Here is an 18,737-nt window from a genome sequence, read left to right as displayed (position 1 = left end):
AAGAGCAAAATTTGCTTTCAAAAAGCCAAATGTGACTCCTTCTCTTCTGAGACCTGTAGTGCACCAGCAGAGCACTTTTCACCCCCATGCGAGGTGTTTTCTGTATCGGGAGAAATTGGGCTTCAAATTTTGGGGGGTATTTTCTGCTATTACCCTTTTTAAAAATGTAAAATTTTTGGGAAACCAAGCATTTTAGGTAAAAAAAATATATATTTTTTTTACATATGCAAAAGTCGTGAATCACCTGTAGGATATTAAGGTTCACTTTACCCCTTGTTACGTTCCCTGAGGGGTCTAGTTTCCAAAATGGTATGCCATGTGTTTTTTTTTGCTGTCCTGGCACCATAGGGGCTTCCTAAATGCGGCATGCCCCCCAAAAACCATTTGTCGCTCCTTCCCTTCTGAGCCCTCTACTGCGCCCGCCGAACAATTAACATAGACATATGAGGTATGTCCTTACTCGAGAGAAATTGGGTTTCAAATACAAGTAAAAATTTTCTCCTTTTTACCCCTTATAAAAATTCAAAAATTGGGTCTACAAGAACATGCGAGTGTAAAAAATGAAGATTTTGAATTTTCTCCTTCACTTTGCTGCTATTCCTGTGAAACACCTAAAGGGTTAATACACTTACTGAATGTTTTTTTGAATACTTTAGGGGGTGTAGTTTTTATAATGGGGTCTTTTATGGGGTATTTCTAATATGAAGACCCTTCAAATCCACTTCAAAACTGAACTGGTCCCTGAGTTTGAAAATTTTGTGAAAAATTTCAAAATTGCTACTGAACTTTGAAGCCCTATGGTGTCTTAATGTTTAAATGTTTAAATGTTTATTAATGTTTAAAGTGACAGTGGTCAGAATTGCAAAAAACGCTCCGGTCCTTAAGGTATAAAATGGCCTGGTCCTTAAGGGGTTAAGGGGTTAAAGGGGTATTCCAGGAAAAAAACTTTTTTATATATATATATCAACTGGCTCCAGAAAGTTAAACAGATTTGTAAATTACTTCTATTAAAAAATCTTAATCATTTCAGTACTTATCAACTGCTGAAGTTGAGTTGTTCTTTTCTGTCTAAGTGCTCTCTGATGACACCTGAACCTCCCCTGAAGAAGCGGCATAACAGCGAAACGATCGTTGGGGTTCAGGTGTAGGTATGGTCTGGCACCCTTAATGCAGTATCTTGTACTTATGGGAGGTATCATTTTTGTACCTTACCTGTTACTTTGGCATTTTCTTATTGTATTTGCATATTCTAATGTACTTGGGTCCTACCATAGTCCTATATCCTTGCATGTTTACTGGTGCTTGTATATTGTTTCTACTCCTTTGTTTTAATTTCATTTTTATTTCTTCATTGTGTTGCATTAATAAAGTTTATCTTTTAAATCTTATTACTTTCTTGTTGTTGTGGTACGGTTCTCTCTTTGGTGTTAGAGGTTTAATTACATACCCTTACCTACTATATATGTAGGGTTATATATCTTTGGTGACCAATTAGAATGATGCAAATACACTTGTCAGAGGTTATCAACAACATCCCTAGCAACCAATAGTAAAGTTGCCCACCCCCTCACTGTTTTCTTGCTCGAATATGCGAATATAACGCATATGCAAAATTCACGAATATAGGGCGAATATTCGTCTATATATTAGCGAAATATCACAAATTTGAATATGGGCAATGCCGCTCATCACTAGTCATTAACTGGGGGAACCCAGAAACGACAGGCCAAACGCTGTATTTTACGCTCCCTCTCCCTGCAGCAGCTGCATACATAAAATTGGCGTACTAATCATCGAAGAAATAGAGAAAATGTAAGAAAAAGCACGAGTCACAAAAACACCCTACTCCCTTCTCTCACTCCAACCTAGAAAGGCAAACCACATGGCAAGCCACAACTCTTTCCTAGCGATTTCAAGGAAAAAGGCTAATTTTATTCAAAAATAAGGAGAACATTTTCAACCGTATACAGTTTTTTTTCTTAAAAAACGGATGCAACCTGATAAAACCGCACTTCGTTTTTTTTAACTATGTATGGTTTGAAACTGTACACGGGTTGATTCTGGTGCACACATTTCTATACGGTTTAGTCCGATTTTGGTCAATGCGTTTTTTTTTTTTAAACCTGATATGAGAACTGTATAGCAAAAACGTGGTGTGCATGCAACCTTACAGTAGCTCACCTGATATATATTTGTGATGTCACAATCGCTTTCTTGAGTGAAACAGTTTCACTGCCACAGCAATTACTTAGTTTAAAGGGGTACTCCACCCCTAGACATCTTATCCCCTATCCAAAGGATAGGGGATAAGATGTCTGATCGCTGGGGACCCCCGCAATATATCATGCAGCACCCACCTGTTACTGCTCCGGAAGCGCTGGAGGTTCTGGCTCTCGACCACAGGGACGGAAGAGCGTGACTTCACGACTCCGCCCCCTCCCATAGACTTAAATTGAAGGGGCGGAGCCTGACGTCGAATGGGGGCGGGGTCATGACGTCACGATCTTCCGTCCCTGTGGTCAGGAGCCAGAACCTCCAGAGCTTCCGGAAGCAGATACGGGGGGTGCTGCATGCTATATTACGGGGGTCCCCAGCGGCGGGACCCCCACGATCAGACATCTCATCCCCTGTCCCTTGGATAGGGGATAAGATGCCTAGGGGTGGAGTACCCCTTTAAATTGTTGTAATATCAATTTAGCTTCTACTTTGATGTCACAGCAGCTTAACTGAAACATGAAACAAGTCTTACACTTACCTCACTTTAAAGGGGTATTCCAGCGGAACATTTTTTTTATTGTTTTTTTTTATTGTTTTTTAAATCATTTGATGCCAGAAAGTCATACCAATTTATAAATGACTTATTTTTAAAAATCTCAATCCTTCCAGTTCTTATCAGCTGCTGTATGCTCCAGAGGAAGTTGTGTAGTTTTTTCCAATCTCACCAATCTGTCTATGTCAGGAACTGTCCAAAGCCGGAGAGGTTTGCTTTGAGGATTTGCTCATGCACTGGACAGTTCCTGGACACAATCAGGAGGTAGGTTCTTGGATTACTTTATTTATCCAGAATGCAATATGTTTCGCGGCACAGCTGTCTGCTTCATCAGGCATTGATGTCTGATGAAGCAGCCAGCTGTGCTGCGAAATGCATTGCATTCTGGGTAAATACAATTTTCCAAGAACCTAGCTCCTGATTGCGTCCAGCACCGTGTTAATCCATCTAGTTTTTGAAGCAAGCTTTCTCCATACGTTGTTGGTTACTCTGGTGGAAAGGCTGCAGGACCCCTATTTATTTAAGCGCTGTCCATGGTTGTGTATGGGGTACACAACCTTGTGGGGTAAGCACAATTGTTGTTGTTTGCCTCCCCACTAATTACCATCTTGAATTTACTATGCCTTGGAGCGCCCTGTTTTTATGTTCTGTACAGTTCCTGACATGGACAGAGGTGTCAGCAGAGAGCACTGTGGTCAGACTGGAAAGAACTACACAACTTCCTCTGGAGCATACAGCAGCTCATAAGTACTGGAAGGATTAAGATTTTTTTTTAAGAAGTAATTTAAAAATGTGTATAACTTTCTGGCACCGAGTGATTTGAAATTTTTTTTCCTACTTCAGAGTACCCCCTTAATGCAATATCATAAAAAGTTTAAAGTGGTACTCCACTGCCCCAGCGTGCGTTCTGAATATTTTTGTATTGACTTGTATTAAGGGGGCGTGGCATTACATCCCAAAGGGCATGGCTGTGACGTCATGATCCCCGCAGCCTGTACCCAGCATTCAGAACAAAATGTTCCGAATGCTGTGGTAGTGGAGTACCCCTTTAACTAACCAAAACCTACTTGTTCTGTCATAATAGTTTTACTGCCTAAAATCTAATTGTGATGTCACAGCAGTTTATATGAATGAAACAAGTTTTCATGAGGCACACAAAGTTGTGACATCACAGCAACTCACCTGTCCTCAACATAATTATGATGTTACAGTAGCCCATCTTATTGAAGACCACTATGATGTCATGAAACAAAAGCACAAAAGACAAGGCGCTCCCTTGTGGGAATTCTTCCCAATAGGCACAGATGGAATATAAGGCAATGACAGACTCACCTGTGCGAGTCATGCAAATGCCGCCACAACACGTAATAAAGCATGATCGTAAATGTGTAATGGTGTGACAGTTTTCCTGATGTAAACACATATGTGAAGTCACAGCTCCCTACCTAGGGGCAGACACCAACAATAGGGGCCAGACAGCCCTATTGGCAGACACCAATAATAGTGTAATGTTTTTCATAGACAACCTCATTAATGGCTTTCAAGATAATCCCAAAAATTTTACTAATCCACCAGTCATTTGGATATGTGGGGAGGGGTATATCCCCTCACATGATCGCTGCTGTTTTTTGAGCACCCTCACCTTTATAGCCCCATTTCAGCTGCACAATTTGCACATATGTTTGACATTTCAGACATATTAAAGGAGTAGTCCAGTGGTGATCCAGTGGTGAAGAACTTATCCCTTATCCTAAGGATAGGGGATAAGTTTGAGATCGCGGGAGGTCCGACCGCTGGGGCCCCCTGCGATCTCCTGTACAGAGCCCTGACAGCCCGCGGGAAGGGGGCATGTCGACCTCCGCACGAAGCGGTGGCCGACACACCACCTCAATACAACTCTATGGCAGAGCCGAAGTACTGCCTTCGGCAATCTCCGGCTCTGCCATAGAGATGTATTGAGGGGGCGTGTCGGCCGCCGGTTCGTGCGGAGGTCGACACCCGCTATTTGGCCGGAGAGCCTGGCCCCCGTACAGAGAGATCGCAGGGGGCCCCAGCGGTCGGACCCCCCGCGATCTCAAACTTATCCCCTATTCTTAGGATAGGGGATACGTTTTTCACCACTGGACTACCCCTTTAAGCATATACTTAAAATGTAAGTTATGTAAGTTATCTTTAAAGATCCCTGTTCACACGTCCTACATGCTATTAAGGAGATCAAAGTGTTTTCAGTAGAGAACCAAGTAATAACCTAATAACAATTAACCTCTGCAAACAAATGTCTGAACGTCTAGAATGGTGTCTTAATGGAGTAAAGACTGAACTACTACTAAAAGGAGAAAAGCTGCATATTCTGCATACATTATTCAGTAGGGGCTTAACTGATAAGTATATGGTGCACAATGACAGGATGTAATTCTGTAAAAATACAGGAAGCTGGTCGCATAATAATATAACCCTTTTTAAGCATAGTGATGACAAATTATAAAAAAAATTATCAATAAAATGAAACATCTTCATTCTAGGTTATATTAAATATTTTTAGATATTCTGGAAGTCCTTCAGTCAAAATAACTACTGTACTGTGTATCCCTCAGTAACCATTATGTCTTCTCGCTATTTTATAATATTCTGTAGTGTTATTTGGTTATTGCAACAGAACAATTTAGAACAACTGTAAAAGCAGAGCACAATGTCACGTCGTAGAGTGCAGCCTTGAACTTGCCCACTACCTCTGTCCCTGCCTACTTGCGTACCCACCCTAGGCAGCGGGTCCACAACCACGGTGCTGGTCCCTTCCTAAATAAGTGATGGACAGTCAGTGGTCAAAACAATAAACTACAAAAACTGACAAAGTTCGGGAACAGCTGGAAGCACACAAAACTAACAGAAATAATCTAAACACACACACACACACTGAGTATGAAGTCGATGAGCCAAGTCAAAGCCAGGAGGGAATGAACTACAATAATAGAGAGCCAAAGAGTAGTCAAAAGCCAAGACAAAAAGTAACAGAACCAGGTAGACAATAATAATACATAGGTAACTAGTTTTAGTTGCAGGAACTTTCATAGGCAAAGCATGAATGGGAAAGGCTTCCTTATACATCCCTGTGCAGCTAACAGGAGGACTCTAATTGGCTCAGCAAGCTGAACCACACCCAGAAGCACAGAGGCATAGTCCCAGCAACAAAACAAACAACAGTGCTAGAAAGTATTAACCCGGGTTCTAGTAGTAGCAGTCATCACACACTATATGTAATTGTTAGTTGAGAAATGTGGATTGTTGTTTTTCTGTGACCTTTCTTCCAATAAATACGTTTTTTTTTTTTTTTTTATCAAATAGTCCAATCTACCTCAAAATAGATTAAATCAAAACTGCAGCTAAATGTAAAAAAAAATAAAAATAAAAAATGCCTAAACATAACGGTGTAGATTTAAAATTTTAAAAAAAAGTTATAGGAGGTATATGGTGATGCAAAACAATTTTTTTTTGTTTTTTATTTTTTCAAAGTAGCAAAAACTATAAAAAATTTTGAATTGCTGTAATCATTCTGAGGCTTCTTTCACACTGCCGTTTGTACACGGCGGTGTGACGGCCATCGGGAGAGCTGGGCAGAATTGCGGGAGAAAAATACCGCATGTGCCCTCTTTTTCTCCCGCCATTCAGTACGGTGCCCGGCAGCCCCTATAATAGTAAATGGGAGCTGCTGGGACCCATTGTTGCCCCTTCTCTCCGTCACTACGACAGTGAGCAACGACAGTGTGAAAGGGGTCTGACCTGCATAATAAAGTTAAAGGAGTACTCCGATGCTAGTTTTTTTTTATGGTGAACTAACCCTAAAGCAAAGTTATATAACATTGTAAATTACTTACCTTATCCATATCGCTCTTTTTCTGGTCTTCTCCCGCATTTCTCCTAACGGAAGCTGGCTCCTTTTTCTCCAATCTATGATGCTCGACCGCTGTTTCTTCTGCACCGGCGCCATCTTAGCCCAGTGACTCATCGCTCCCATGAGTCACTGCGGGCTGTGCCGGCCTCCCAGCCCGGAGTCGGCTACTCCCCCAAAGTTAATTTATTCTGCGCATGCGCAGTACTACGCAAATAGCGTAAGGCTAACGCTAGGCTCCTATCGCTGCCTACGTTAGCCCTACGCTATTTGCGTAGTGCTGCGCCTGCGCAGTACTAAGTTAGCCGCGCGCGAGGCTCGTACCCTGAGAGCTGACAGGGAGGGGGAACAGAGCCGCGCTCGGCATTCTTATGACACGGCTAGTGGGCACAGGGACCCCGCTAGCGGTGATGGGAGGCATTCTTGTGACACCGCTAGTGCAGTGTTTCCCAACCAGGGTGCCTCCAGCTGTTGCAAAACTACAACTCCCAGCATGCTCGGACAGCCTTCGGCTGTCCGGACATGCTGGGAGTTGTAGTTTTGCAACAGCTGGAGGCACCCTAGTTGGGAACCACTGCGCTAGTGGGCAGATGGAAGAAGGAGGAAGGAGGGAAGGAGCTGTGGGCGTCACTTTATTATAATTTATTATAATTTCCTGGGGGGGGGGGGGAGAGGAGGGGGAGAGAGCAGCAGCTAACAGGAAGCTGGTGCAGGGAGTCATGGGAAATGTAGTCTTTATGACATGGCTGCTTACTGCTACAGGTGGCAATTACAAGAGAATGGCTGGGCCAAATTTGACAAATGAGGTATCGTTGGAAAGGTCTTTGAAAGAGCTATCAGATGAGGTAAACTTTTTTTTTTAAGTACCAGCGCTCCGGAGTACTCCTTTAACATGTCTCTCTGTGATTAACATCTGCTGCACGTTGCTTTTACCAAGCATGATGAGGAGAATAGTCATTTAAGCTGCTTGTCTAAGTCTCTGTATTTATGTTTTCTACAGAACTAATTATACCTGAGGATATTTAGCTTTTTACATCATTTTATTCAATGTGTTTGTGTTTTTTCTAATTCACCTAAAAATCTATTATGTAACCAAACTTCAGGTCTGATCAATTTTCCATTGATTATTTCTAAACTTGTGAAAATGTAACTGCATTAGAAACCCAATAGTATTCCATGTATGCAAAACCAGTGTGTGTTGCACAGAAAGGCATTTTACAGCAGTGATTCACCTCAAGCCCAAATCCAGCCTAGAAGCATTGATAGGGAAAGGAGTGAGATTGAGAATTGAGTGCAATTTTGGGTGTAGTACACAGCGACTTTGTGCTGCAGCACTGGTGTGTACAACAACTGAAAAGCTAATAGTAGCCAGCCAGTTAGGGTAAGCAGAGCACTAAAAGCTTATTGTCCTCTATTAAGTGTAACCTGTGCCTACATCTAAGTGATGTACCATTTTGTTCCTGTAAAAGTCTTAAAGGGTTATTCTGGGCAAAAACATCTAATCCCCTATAGAAAGGATAGGGGATAAGATGTCTGATCGTGGGGGGTGAGAGTCCATAATTTAGGTGAGAGTCCATAATTTAGACCCCCACCTTATCCGTTTGCTGCCATCACAGGATTACACGAGGTGCTGTCCTCGCTTTTTTTGCACTCTTTCTTTTTATAGTTACTGTGAAAGACCAGGCAAAAGTACACACCTGCTGGTGTTGTAGACAAATACTGTTTTAAGCGTAGAAGAGTGTATTGTACTCCTCTCATATACGCAATAAGAATGTAAGGCAGAGAAGTGCCAGGATATGCACAGAGGAGTGGCAGAGGCCTAAATTCATCAGGCGCACACAGAGGTTGCAGCAGACTAGGGGCGAGTGGCAGCAGGAGTCGCAGCGAGAGGCCTGAGCTCATTCTACCACTATATGGTCTCCTCATACTTCCGCCACCTCCAGGCTGTGTCATTCTGCCACTATATGGTTTCCTCATGCTGCCGCCAACTCCAGGCTGTGTCACTGTATCGCCATGTGGTCTCCTCATGCTGCTGACACATTGAATAAAACTTTTTAGGTTCATCTATTTGAAATCTTCAATTTAATTGTTGAAAAATATCTTTAATCTTTTCAATTGTGAAGCCCTATGGTCTCGTCAGGCTGTTGTCTTCTCCAGGCTGGGTCATTCAGCAACTATATGGTCTCCTCATGCTGCCGCCACCTCCCCGCTGTGTCATTCAGGCACTATATGGTCTCCTCATGCTGCCGCCAACTTCTGGCTGTGCCATTCAGCCACTATATGGTCTCCTCATGCTGCCGCCACCTCCCTGCTGTGTCATTCAGCCACTATATGGTCTCCTCATGCTGCCGTCAACTACAGGCTGTGTCATTCAGCCACTATATGGTCTCCTCATGCTTCCACCACCTCCAGGCTGTGTCACTGTACCACCATGTGGTCTCCTCATGCTGATAGCATAATAAATAAAACTTTTTAGGTTCATCTATTTGAAATCTTCAATTTAATTGTTAAAAAATATCTTTAATCTTTTCAATTGCGAACCTATGGTCTTCTCAGGCTGTTGCCACCTCCAGGTTGGGTCATTCAGTCACTGTATGGTTTCCTCATGCTGCCAACACCTCCAGGCTGGGTCATTCAGCCACTATATGGCCTCCTCATGCTGCTGCCACCTCCATGCTGTGTCATTCAGCCACTGTATGGTCTCCTCATGCGGCCGCCACCTCTACGCTGTGTCATTCAGACACTATATGGTCTCCTCATGCTTCTGCCACCTCCAGGCTTGTGTCATTCAGCCACTATATGTTTTCCTTATACTGATGCCACCTCCAGGCTCTGTCATTGTGCTGCTCTGCGACAGTGATTCTAATAGCGACGCCTCTAATCTGCATGTCATACAGAACAACAGTATTATTTCACTAATCCAGCACACACCCTTTGCGTGTTACAGCAAGGCAAATTGTTCTACACCCCAATTGAAGTTCTCTGTAGGCCAGAAATAGCCATTTTTAATACAAGTTTACCACAAATAAATTTGTACCGAATCAAATTTTTTCAGAAAATTTGGCGAATTGGACGAATCAAATTTTTCAAAAATTTGCTCATCTTTAATCACAACATCATATGGCAGATAGTTCCATAGTCTCACTCCTCTTACAGTAAAGAATCTCTGTCTGTGATGATGGTGAAACTTTCCTCTAGATGTAGAAGATGCCCCCTTGTCAGGGTTACCAACCTAGGTATAAAAAGATCACTAGAAAGATCTCTGTACTGTCCATTGATATATCTGTACATTGTGATCACATCACCCCTAAGACATCTATTCTCTAAGCTAAATAACTCCAAGCTTGATAACCTGTCTTGGTCCTGTAATCCCCCCATACTATAAATTATCTTTGTCGCCCTCCTGTGCACCCTCTCCAGTTCAGCCATGTCCTTATTATATACAGGTGTTCAGAATCTGACACAATACTCCATATGTGGTCTGACTAGTGATTTATACAGAGGCAAAACTATGTTCCTGTCCCGAGCCTCTATGCCTCTCTTGATACATCCCATGACTTTGTTAGCCTTGGCAGCCGCTGCCTGGCACTGATCACTAAAGTCGAGTTTACTGTCCACCAGTACCCCCAAGTCTTTTTTGGTAGAAGTTTGGCCTAATTTCTTATTATTTAGCCCATACTTGTACATTTTGTTTTTATGGCTTAAGTGCATTACCTTACATTTATCTACAATAAACATAATTTGCCATGTCTGTGCCAAGCCTCCAGCTTCCCCAGATCCCTCTGTGGTAATCACCCTACCCAGTTTGGCATCATCAACAAATATAGAAATTCTACTTTGTAATCCCCCTATAAGGTCATTAATAAACATATTGAAAATAAGTGGACCCAGTACTGACCCCTGTGGTCCCCACTTCTAACTGTCATCCAACCAGAGTACGTTCCATTGATAGTATCAAATAGTAGAAGAAGGGGTATCCAGCTCTCGGTAGAGCAAAATCCAATAAAACTTAGCTTTTAATCTTGCATATTAAAATTAAAAAAGATTTACCACAGAGTGGTAAGTGACATGTCACTTAAAATGGAAGTGAAACACTGACGCATTTCGAGCTGTCGCTCTTAGTCATGGCCATGGCCACGCGTCAGCGTTTAACTTCCATTTTAAGTGACATGTCACTTACCACTCTGTGGTAAATCTTTTTTCAATTTAATATGCAAGATCAAAAGCTAAGTTTTATTGAATTTTTCTCTACCGAGAGCTGGATACCCCTTTTTCTACTATTTGATACTGTTGCTACGGGAAGTAACGGCTTCCTGCATCCGTGCTCCTGGACAATCTTCAGATGTGTCTACTAGTGTTGAGCGGCATAGGCCAAATTCGAATTCGCGAATATTCGCGAATATATGGACGAATATTCGTCATATATTCGCGAATATTCGCATATTCGTTATATCCTCGTTTTATTTTCGCATATGCGAAAAGTCGCGTATGCGAAAATTAACATATGTGAAAATTAGCATATACCAAATTAGCATACGCGACTTTTCGCATATGCGACTTTTCGCATATGCGAATTTTCGCATATGCGAATTTTCGCACGCCAGTCTCACACAGTAGTATTACAGCCTTCTTTACACCACACAAGCTGGAAGCAGAGAGGGGTGATCACTGTGATGTGTACTGTGAAGAAAAAAAAACAAAAACAAAAAAAACGAATATTCGTATTTACGAATATATAGCGCTATATTCGCGAAATTCGCGAATAATATTCGAATTGCGAATATTCGCGAGCAACACTAGTGTCTACCTATGGACTGATTGGTGAGCTGATCAATGTTTTTTGCTCCTTTCTACGTTCCATTGATACTCACCCTCTGCTTCCTTTCACTAAGCCAGTTGCTAACCAATATACATATGTCCCCCCCCCCCCTTTTGTGTGGCACAGTATAAAACTTCCTCATAGAAGCTGATCAGATTAGTCTGACAGGACTGATCCCACATGAACACAGAATTATTACTAATAGAGAAATGGGGACCCCCCCCCCCCCCCCCCAATTGCTAGTTTCGTTGCATTTGCATATCTCTATTTTACTATGGGAGTTGGGTAGATACCAACGTACAGGGCTTGTGTATGTCTTGTCCTCCTATAGAGAATGCATGAAGAGAGTGCTGACACGAAGCTGCAAGCGGGGGTCCCAAAGGTCAGACCCTCAACCAAACTCCTCCCTTACACCCCACCCCCTATCGCTGAAGGGTACATTCACATATGCTGAAAATTTGATATACACACAAAGTGGAACTTCTCTACTTTTAAACTTATCCCCTATCCACACACAGGGAGAGATGAGTTCACCTTCTAGAGAACATGAGGGGTCCCCGGATCAGACATTTATCCCCTATCCTGCATGATTCTAGCTAGAGGTTACATTAACATGTACGGGATCTGCTGCTTATTTGAAACTGCAGAATTGATGCTGCAGATTTCAATGTAACTAAATGATTGATCACAGCATGAAACCTGCAGCAGATTCTGTACATGTAAATTCACCATTAAGATAGAATCACATACCCATGCGTGCAACCCACACACATACATATATGTATTTATACCCCATGCTGAAAAACAAATTGACATAACTCAATTTGCCATTTTCATCTTAGATTGATATACAATGTCCCTATATTTTTCCTAAGGAAGTTCTGCAGCAGCTGAGCTGTGCGGATATATTCACGGTTAAAATTAGCATTTCGAATATTCATGCTCAACACTAAATTAGATAGATGTATGTATATATATATATATATATATATATATATATATATATAGTAATGTGAATTGAAAACTACATCTCCCAACATGCCTAGACAGCTGATTGGAGAGTACATATACATATAAAATTATATTTTTATATATATATATATATATATATATATATATATATATATATAGATGGATAAGCAGATAGATACAGATCTTTATATAAACACTTTTATTTATATTTTGCATCAGTGTTTCCCAATCGGTGTGCCTCCAGCTTTTGCAAAGCCGAAGGCTGTCCAGGCATACTGGGAGTTGTAGTTTTGCAAACAGCTGCATGCACACTAGTTTGGAAACACTGTTCTGGATATAAGGGTTCTGTGTGTGGCCAAATTTCCCTATCTCTAGATCAGTGTTTCCCAACCAGGGGGCCTCCAGCTGTTGCAAAACTATAACAGAGCAGGTGCAACACAAACAGAGAAACTGGGAGAACTAGCTAGATGCATCTAAAGCAATGTTTCTCAACCAGGGTGCCTCCAGCTGTTACAGAAATACAACTCCCAGCATGCCTGGACAGCCGAAAGCTGTCCAGGCATGCTGGGAGTTGTTTTTTGAAACAGCTGGAGGCACCCTGATTGGGAAACAATGCTCTAGATGCATCTAACTAGTTCTCCCATGCTGGAGGTTGTATTTTTGAAACAGCTGGAGGCACCCTGATTGGGAAATATTGTTCTAGATGCATCTAACTAGTTCTCCCATGCTGGGAGTTGTATTTTTTAAACAGCTGGAGGCACCCTGATTGGGAAACATTGCTCTAGATGCATCTAACTAGTTCTCCCATGCTGGGAGTTGTATTTTTGAAACAGCTGGAGGCACCCTGATTGGGAAACCTTGCTCTAGATGCATCTAACTAGTTCTCCCATGCTGGGAGTTGTATTTTTAAAACAGCTGGAGGCACCCTGATTGGGAAACATTGCTCTAGCTGCATCTAACTAGTTCTCCCATGCTGGGAGTTGTATTTTTGAAACAGCTGGAGGCACCCTGATTGGGAAACATTGCTATAGATGCATCTCACTAGTTCTCCCATGCTGGGAGTTGTATTTTTGAAACAGCTGAAGGCACCCTGATTGGGAAACATTGCTCTAGATGCATCTAACTAGTTCTCCCATGCTGGGAGTTGTATTTTTGAAACAGCTGGAGGCACCCTGATTGGGAAACATTGCTCTAGCTGCATCTAACTAGTTCTCCCATGCTGGGAGTTGTATTTTTTAAACAGCTGGTGGCCCCTTGATTGGGAAACATTGCTCTAGATGCATCTAACTAGTTCTCCCAGTTTCTCAGCACTAATCCCATATCAGCCAGCAGGGGGCACTCTGACAAGAGCTCTTGCTGGCTTAGCTGCTGCACACATCTGCTTTTTTTCTGCACACACACCAGTGCTTGAAGACAACATTTAGGAGGCATCTTCCATTCTCTCCTCTTGCCCTTCCCTAAGCCCAGCTATTGTCTCCTCCATTCATCCTCCCTCCAGTCCCTGGGAAGGTGTCTCCTGTCTCTGGGAGCTGTTTGTGTTGCACCTGCTCTGTGCACAGCATCCTTCTTCTTCCTCCTCCTCCTCCTCCCTTTTTTGCACATCCAGGATCCAAAGAGGAGACACGCCTGGTACAAGAGGGGGATACAGAAGAATCTCAGCTCTATAGGAGGAAAGAGAAGACCCTCATAGCAAAGGAGAGCCGCACACAGACATAGACACCCTCCAGCCCTTGGAATTAAATGCCACCTGTGTCCTGATGGGAGAGAAATAGAGGTGATCCCTGATCCTGTGGGAGGCTGATCTGGATAAAAGCAAAGGAGGAGAGAGCATTGTTCCTTTGCTTTGGTGAGTACTGCATGGATCCATAGCAGAGATCATTATGGTACCTACCTGTTCCATCATCCTTATCTTCTTATCCTAAAAAAAAAAATCCTTATCCTTGCCATTCATCCTTTGCTAAAAAATAAAAAAGATATCCTTTGTAAATGACCACAAATATGTTACAACTAAAGAGGCAGATACATTCTAGAGATAGATGCTACTGTTTATAAATATGTATCTAATCTGTGTCTGTTAATACATGAAAATGTAAATATGTATCTATATTTGTAAATACATCATCCACACTCGTATACACTCCTTTATATCCATCTGGGCAGTGAATGACAGATGGGGGGGATGGGAATGGGTAACAGGGAAGAGGAGAAGGGGACATTTATATCTATAGGGATTTAGTAATGATGTTGCCTTAATGAATTAACCCCTTCCCAGCTTGCTTGTATCTGTTCGGATTGCAACGCAGGCCTCTCCATCAAACAGGGGGGGGGCGGGGGCTTCGCTATATTTCCCATTGAATTTGCATTGATTGCAAGGTACGGTCACTCCCGCCCCCTTCCTTGACAGAATGTACTGTGTTTAGAATGGGGGACAGAGACCATTTCTAGAAACGACTCGTCTAGAACACCCTGTGGAGTGTTTGATATGTTTTTTGTTATATGTTTTTTCCAGCACCCTCATCCATCAGCATGATAGACAACAATGAGAGAAATCATTCTGAAGGTCATATATATATATATATATATATATAAATATATATATATATATATATATATATATATATGTGTGTGTGTGTGTGTGTGTATATATGTATATATATATATATATATATATATATATATATATATTTGTGTGTGTGTATATATATATATGTGTGTGTGTATATATATGTGTGTGTATATATATATATATATATATATATATATATATATATATATATAGTGTTCCTTTGGGGAAGGGGGTGTTGAACCTTGATGCCTTTGGGGCATCACTTGTCACTGATCTATAATAATCATTGGTCTGGGTGTAGCTCCGGCCAGTGATTTGGGTACAGGGATCAGTAATGCATTCTTATAGGAAGCTATATATAGATACCTATAGCATGGTTAGGTCACAACACCTAAATAATACATAGGAAGCATGAATATGTTTATATCGTTTTCAGTAGTCTCCAGCCAGCGGATCGGCGTCTATAATTAGGCCCAATTTTTTTGGGGATGGATCGTCACAAAATGACGTAGGTAATCCGAAGCTGGATAGAACAAAAATGTGAAGATACCCTTGAAGATCAATGTTCTGTACTGGAACCCATAGGCCTTGTGTATAAAATGGTGTCAGGGAGTGATTTGTTAGGGAGTCACCTCCGCACACACACTCCCATTGCATTCTCCTTCACACACACACACACACACACATATATATATATATATATATATATATATATATATATATATATATATATATATATGAAACTGTTCGGACACGGTCTGACCCCCCCCCCCCCGCCAAGTCTGGTGGTATTGTTGGAAACAGTGTTACTTAAAAAAGATTCAATGACATCATAGGAGCGTGTCAGAAAATCTCTAGGACAAGTGTCATAGGAATCTGTGGAGCTGGAGATAAAAGTGTAACCCTTTCCAAGCCACCGCATCCAATAACGTGTCCATTTGCTTGCTGGGGGTGTGTAATTTTTGGTTGTATGTTATAGGGTGTAGGGAGATTTTTTTAGCTTTTGTGTTTTTATTGTTATACACATACAGGTCACATAGTAACATTCTTATTTGTATATATACTCACCCGAAAGGTCTAGAACAGTGTTTCCCAACCAGTGTGCCTCCAGCTGTTGCAAAACTACAACTCCCAGCATGCCCGGAGAGCCGTTGGCTGTCCGGGCATGCTGGGAGTTGTAGTTTTGCAACAGCAGGAGGCACACTGGTTGAAAAACACTGGCCTAGATTCACAGGATGGGCCTGGTGTTTTTTCCGGAAACTACAGGCATATCTTTAAATCCTCCGATGTGAATGTCAACATTAACTCTAGAAAATATAGAAAGGACTGTACACATCCTCTAAACAAATTTTCTATGCTAGGTCCTGTCATTAACTCCGTCAATGCTAGTGAAGCAATTTTATTTATTTGTGTATTTTGTGTATATGCATGTGTTTATTTATTTTCATTTTTGAATATTAATTATTTTAGAAAAATGTTTTGAAATTCTCTAAATATATATGAACATATATATATATATATATATATATATATATATATATTGCTCGAAAAAATAAAGGGAACACTAAGATAACACATCCTAGATCTTAATGAGTGAACTAATCGTATGAAATACTTTCATCTTTAAATAGTTGAATGTGCTGACAACAAAATCACACGAAAATTATCAATGGAAATCAAATTTATCAACCCATGGAGGTCTGGATATGGAGTCACACTCAAAATCTAAGTGGAAAAGCGCACTACAGGCTGATCCAACTTTGATGTAATGTCCTTAAAACAAGTCAAAATGAGGCTCAGTAGTGTGTGGGGCCTCCACGTGCCCGTGTGACCTCCCTACAATGCCTGGGCATGCTCCTGAGGGATGTCCTCCCAGACCTGGACTAAAGCATCCGCCAACTCCTGGACAGTCTGTGGTACAACGTGGCGTTGGTGGATGGAGGAAGACATGATGTCCCAGATGTGCTCAATCGGATTCAGGTCTGGGGAACGGGCGGGCCAGTCCATAGCATCAATGCCTTCCTCTTGCAGGAACTGCTGACACACTCCAGCCACATGAGGTCTAACATTGTCTTGCATTAGGAGGAACCCAGGGCCAACCGCACCAGCATATGGTCTCACAAGGGGTCTGAGGATCTCATCTTGGTACCTAATGGCAGTCAGGCTACCTCTGACAAGCACATGGAGGGTTGTGCGGCCCCCCCAAAGAAATGCCACCCCACACCATTACTGACCCACCGCCAAACCGGTCATGCTGGAGGATGTTGCAGGCAGCAGAACGTTCTCCACGGCGTCTCCAGACTCTGTCACGTCTGTCACAAGTGTGAACCTGCTTTCATCTGTGAAGAGCACAGTGGCGAATTTGCCAATCTTGGTGTTCTCTGGCAAATGCCAAACATCCTGCACGGTGTTGGGCTGTAAGCACAACCCCCACCTGTGGATGTCAGGCTCTCATACCCCCCTCATGGAGTCTGTTTCTGACCATTTGCGTGGACACATGCACATTTGTGGCCTGCTGGAGATCATTTTGCAGGGCTCTGGCCGTGCTCCTCCTGCTCTTTCTTGTGCAAAGGCAGAGGTAGCCGTCCTGCTGCTGGGTTGTTGCCCTCCTACGGCCTCCTCCACGTCTTCTGATGTACTGGCCTGTCTCCTGGTAGTGCCTCCATGCTCTGAACACTACGCTGATAGGCACAGTAAACCTTCTTGCCACAGCTCGCAATGATGTGTCATCCTGGATGAGCTGCACTATCTGGGCCACTTGTGTGAGTTGTAGACTCCTATTCATGCTACCATTAGAGTGAAAGCACCGCCAGCATTCAAAAGGGACCAAAACATCAGCCAGGAAGCATAGGAACTGAGAAGTGGTCTGTGGTCACCACCTGCAAAACCACTCCTTTATTGGGGGTATCTTGCTAATTGCCTATAATTTTTTCCTGTTTTCTGTTCCATTTGCACAATAGCATGTGAAATTGATTGTCAATCAGTGTTGCTTCCTTAGTGGACAGTGTGATTTCACAGAAGTGTGATTGACTATTTTTTTTGAGCAGTGTATATATATATATATATATATATATATATATATATATATATTTATTTATTTATTTATTTTTTGTGGTACCTCAATATTATTGGCTTATCCTTAGGTTCATGGGGGTCTGACTCCTAGCAGCACCAACAATCAGCTGATTAACCACTTAGGGACCAAGGTACGCCTTTGTTCCCTGGTAGTTAAGGACCAAGGGCGTACATGTGCGCCCGTGGGAATTTCAGTCCCTGCCATGCGCCGGGCGGGGACCGGACCGGGGTGACTGCTGATATCTATCAGCAGGCACCCAGTGCAAATGCCCAAGGGGGTCTTGAGCAGTTTGCTGTCTGGGAATGCTGGGATTTGTAGTTTTGCAACAACTGGAGGGCCACAGTTTGGAGATCACTGTGCAGTAGTCTCTAAACTGTAGCCCTCTAGATATTGTAGTTGTAGTTGCGTACCTCCAGTACATGCTGGGAGTTGTAGTTATGCAACAGCTGGAGGCACAATGGTTGCAAAATACCAAGTTAGGTAACAGAACCTATATTGCTCGTCATTACGTGCAGAGCGAACTCGCTCTGTGCTGTAATGATAGCGCAGTGCCGCAGCAGGGATCCCGGGGCTCCCCAGCAGCGGCACCGCGGCGATCTGACATCTTATCCCCTATCCTTTGGATAGGGGATACGATGTCTAGGGGCG

At 42.5% G+C, this 18,737-nt stretch overlaps 1 protein-coding gene across 4 annotated transcripts in view; it reads left to right on the top strand.

Annotated features, from left to right (window-relative positions):
• Positions 1-13,852: 13,852 nt before the first annotated feature.
• The window catches only part of LOC130284323 (sodium channel protein type 2 subunit alpha), a 310,775-nt gene continuing 305,890 nt past the window's right edge, over positions 13,853-18,737 (top strand). For all 4 annotated transcript variants that reach the window (XM_056534558.1, XM_056534559.1, XM_056534562.1 and 1 more), the window contains exon 1: positions 13,853-14,293. The gene's annotated coding sequence lies outside the window, so the exon portion shown is untranslated. The remainder of the gene's footprint in view (positions 14,294-18,737) is intronic.

This window comes from Hyla sarda, chromosome 8 (genome assembly GCF_029499605.1).
Source record: "Hyla sarda isolate aHylSar1 chromosome 8, aHylSar1.hap1, whole genome shotgun sequence".
NCBI lineage: Eukaryota > Metazoa > Chordata > Amphibia > Anura > Hylidae > Hyla > Hyla sarda.
Note: the sequence above shows the minus strand (reverse complement) of the source record. Positions and strands in the feature narration are given on the sequence as shown.